Consider the following 4,589-nt stretch of genomic DNA (forward strand, 5'->3'; position numbering starts at 1 on the left):
TTTTTCAATGCTCAGGACCTTGTCACAAAACACTCTCTAAGTCTCATGGTTGCACTGTAGCATTGTAGCACTTCCCTCCCATTGTTTACTGATTTACTCGAGCGGGTACCAGTAACGTCTCCATTGTGAGACTTGTTGTTACCGTTTTTGCCATATTGAATACGCCACCGGGAGCTTGCCAGACTCTGTCTTCAGGGCAGAATACTCTCGGTAGTTTGCAGGGCTCTCTGAGAGGGATGGAGGAGTAGAACCCGGGTCCACGTGCAAGGCAAATGCCCTACCCGCTGTGCTATCACGCTAGTCCTAAAGTAGTGAGTGGTCACAAGGTCAACCTAAAGTCAACCTGCAGCAAACTGTAAATTATAAACTATAAATTATTTCAAATTCTAACCCCTTGACTGGAGCGATAGCACAGCGGTAGGGTGTTTGCCTTGCACGCAGCCAACATGGCCGACCCGCGTTCGATTCCTCCACCCCTCTTGGAGAGCCTGGCAAGCTAGCTACTGAGAGTATCTCGCCCGCACGGCAGAGCCTGGCAAGCTCCCAGAGACGTATTCAATATGCCAGACACAGTAACAACAAAGTCTCCAATGGAGACGTTACTGGGCCCACTCGAGCAACCCCTTGACTAAACAACTTCCAGTTTTCCCTCTGAGCACCTGCCCCTGCTTCTGACCCCTAGCTGAGGTTAATCTTCTTGGTCATCCTATCCATAAGATCAAAAATCCCAGTGATTTACCTGAACACATTCTCTTTAGGCTGGAAAAAAGATATCGATACTTTGGGCTGAGTTCCTAGAAAAACCCCAAAGAGAGCCTCAGGCCCTGACTCTGCCCGCCTCTCTCAATCTTAGTTTCTAAGAATGCTTTCGAACCCCAGGGGGTTGGCAGGAAGAGGTGCCTGTGGGTGGAATCCATTCACAGCAACACCCCAGGCATGAAGGTTGCAGACCCAGGAACCAGAACTGAGCCAGGTATTCCAGACAGACCTGCTTGGCATGGTGCTTCCTGGTGCCTTTGCCCAGGAGCTGAATCTTTCCCCATCTCATTTTGGAATACATTCCCTTCTACCTCTTAGTCTAACTTTGACACTAGTTGTTTTTTCAGACTTTTTTTTTTCCTGCTTTTTGGGTCACATCCAGCGATGCCCAGAGGTTACTCCTGGCTCTGCACTCAGGAATTAACTCCTGGCGGTGCTTGGGGGACCATATGGAAATCCAGGGATTGAGCCCAGGTTGGCTGTGTACAAGGCAAATGCTCTACCCGCTATACTATCACTCCGGCCCCTAACTTTTCTGTTTTTAATTTCTAGAGGCATATGCTTTTCTTAAAAATAAGTGTGGTGCCCAGAGAGACTGAGAGAGACAAAGACGGAGACAGAGAGACAGAGAGAAAGACAGAGAGAGACAGGGGCACAGCAGGTAAGGCACTTGCCTTCCATGTGCCAGACTTGGGTTCAATCCCCAGCACCCCATTATGTTTCCTCAAGACTGCCAGAAGTTATTCCTGAACAGAGCCAGGAATACCCCATGAGAACAGCCAGGTGTGGCCTGGAAAACAAAAATAAATAAATAAATAAATAAATAATAAATGGGCCAGAGATATAGTACAGGGGTTAAGGCACTTGCCTTGTGTGTGGCCAACCCTGATTTCCCCCCCCTGCGCCGCATATGGTCCCTAAGCACCACCAGGAGAAATCTCCAAGCACAGAGCCACAGTCAGCCCTAAACGCCACCAGGTGTGACCCACGACCCTTCCCAATAAAATCAAATGGAAAAAAAATACAGCAAAGGGTATATTTGCTTCCCATTGTAAACTCTCTATTTCCCTCTTCCGGAAATGATCTTTATTCTTTCAGAAATAGTCTAAGAATTTATTGGGAGGAAGGAATTAGACCACACTCAACAGTGCTCAAGGACTACAGCTGGGTTAGGGCTGGGGGGTGGGGCGTGGAGGTCGATTTCCCCCCTCCCTCCCAACACACACACAGTGGTCAAGCGACTATGTAGCATGAAACATGCATCTAAAATACACAGACACATCTATGTGTATTTATTTTAAGTATTATAATAATAATTATTATTATTATTTACAGTGAGGGGGATCAAAGACCGGACCTAATGTATACGAAGCAAATACCACTGAGCCATATCCTCATTACATGAATTTGTAAATATGTCTCATTCCCTCTCTGTGTTATGCATAAATGGGAGGAAATTGTATTCTGCACCTTGCTTTGTTCACTTGGTCTTTGTCAACATATATAGCTTTTCTGCTCCTTTAACTGATTGCAGAGTTCCGGTCTCTGGATTGGTTAGGATTCATTTCCTAAGTCCCCTGAGGGTGGATGATCAGACTGTAGTTTTACTTCTGGGTGGTAGAAACTACAATGAACTTTCCTATATCTCCACATATATGTGAAAAGTAAATGTTTGGTAAATCCTCAAGAATTTGATCATTGGTTAAAGACTACATGAAGTTTTAATTTCAATATTAATCAAAAGATAATGGCCCAGTCTCCACTTACATAGTATGTTCTCACTTTCACTATCCAGAGTATTCAAATCCTTCTTTAAAAAATTGTGGAGCCTAAGAGAGTGATAGCACAGAGGTAGGGCGTTTACCTTACAAGCGGCCAACATGGCCGACCCGAGTTCGATTCCTCCGCCCCTCTCGGAGAGCCCGGCAAGCTACCGAGAGTACTCGATATGCCAAACACAGTAACAACAAAGTCTCCAATGGAAACGTTACTGGGCCCGCTCGAGCAAATTGACGACCAACGGGAGGGCCTTTACCTTTACCTTAAGAGATAGTACAGCACGTAAAGTGCTTTCCTTGCATGTGGCCTACCTGGGTTTGATCCCCAGTACCACCACCAGGAGTGATCCCTGAGTGCAAAACCAGGAGTAAGCCCAGACACTGACAGGAGCAGTTAAAAAAAATCATTTTTTGAGCCACACACAGTGGTGCTCAAAATCTATACCATATGCAAGACAAGTTCAGTGCTTGGGCGTCACTCCTAGCATACTCAGAGGAACGTGCAGTGCCAGGGATTGAACCCAGGTCTCCCGCAGGCAAAGCATGTGCTCAGTCCCTTTAGCTATCGCCCTAGACCCTGAGTATTAAAAATCTTCTTTTGTATTTTTATTTCTGCCAGTCTAAGAGGTAGAAGGGTGGAGGGGAGGGAGACCTCCCAAGCAGAGTTCCAGGAGCTAGAGCAATAGCACAGAGGGTAGGGCGTTTGCCTTGCACGCGGTCAACTCGAGTTCGATTCCCAGCATCCCATATGGTCCCCTGAGCACCGCCAGGGGTAATTCCTGAGTGCAGAGCCAGGAGTAACCCCTGTACACCACCAGGTGTGACCCAAAAAGCCAAAAAACAAACAAACAATCCAGGGCCCTGAGTCCACTCCCAGGGATACTTGACCAACCAGGCAGGACGGCTCCATGCTAGGGTCTATGACCTCCAGAACCACAGAACTCACTGGTTCAAGGGTTCAGATTAGGGTTCCTACACAGCAAAGAATATGTCCCTGACACTAAGCTATCTTCTGGCCCCTAAATATCTAATTAGACTTTAGGTTTATTTAATTATATACTGATAAGAGATTTTTATTTAATTGAAGCTTGATTTAATTTAACTGACCTTTGTTTAATTTAACTGGAGCGATAGCACAGCGGGTAGGGCATTTGCCTTGCATGCAGCCAACATGGCCGACCAGAGTTCGATTCCTCTGCCCCTCTCAAAGAGCCCGGCAAGCTACCGAGAGTATCTCACCCGCACGGCAGAGCCTGGCAAGCTCCCCGTGACGTATTCGATATGCCAAACACAGTAACAACAAGTCTCAAAATGGAGACGTTACTGGGCCTACTAGAGCAAATCAATGAACAACGGGAGGACAGTGACAGTGACAAACCTTTGTTTGTTTGTTTGTTCTTGTTTGGGGGGGACCACACCCAGTGATGCTCAGGGCTTACTCCTGGCTCTGTGCTCAGAGAGCTGATGGGATTTGGGAAACCATGTGAGTTACTGGGGATTGAAGCTGGCTCAGCCGTGAGCAGGACAAGCTCCCTGCCTACTGTACTATCCCTCGGGTCCCCTGAGCTTTTTCATTTTTTTAAAAATATTTATTTCTTTTATTTTGCTGTACTGGGGATAAATACACGCAAGACATGGGTTCTATCTCTGAGTTACATCCCTGGTCCTTTCCATGTTTACAGTCACATATAAGCTATGTTCCCCCAAGCAGCCTGTTCTTCCTTACTCCAGGCCAGTGAGCGCCCTTCCCCAGGCCTGCTCTTCCCTACCCATCCCCCCCTGCCCCCTGTCCTGCTCAGTCTTCTACTGCCGCCTAGTGACAAGGGCTGCCTGCATCGCTGAGGCTCCCTTGGCCTGCTCCTCCTTGCCGGAATAATTCGTTTTGTTTTATTTTTTGTTTGTTTATTTATTTGGGGGACACACCCAGAGATACTCAGGGGTTACTTCTGGATCTGCACTCAGGAATCACTTCTGGCGGGCTCAGGGGACCCTATGGGATGCTGGGGATCGAACCTGGGTCTGCCACATGCAAGACAATTGCTCTCCCTGTTA

This window comes from Sorex fumeus, unplaced genomic scaffold (assembly GCF_029834395.1).
Source record: "Sorex fumeus unplaced genomic scaffold, SorFum_2.1 ptg000007l, whole genome shotgun sequence".
NCBI classification, from domain to species: Eukaryota; Metazoa; Chordata; class Mammalia; order Eulipotyphla; family Soricidae; genus Sorex; species Sorex fumeus.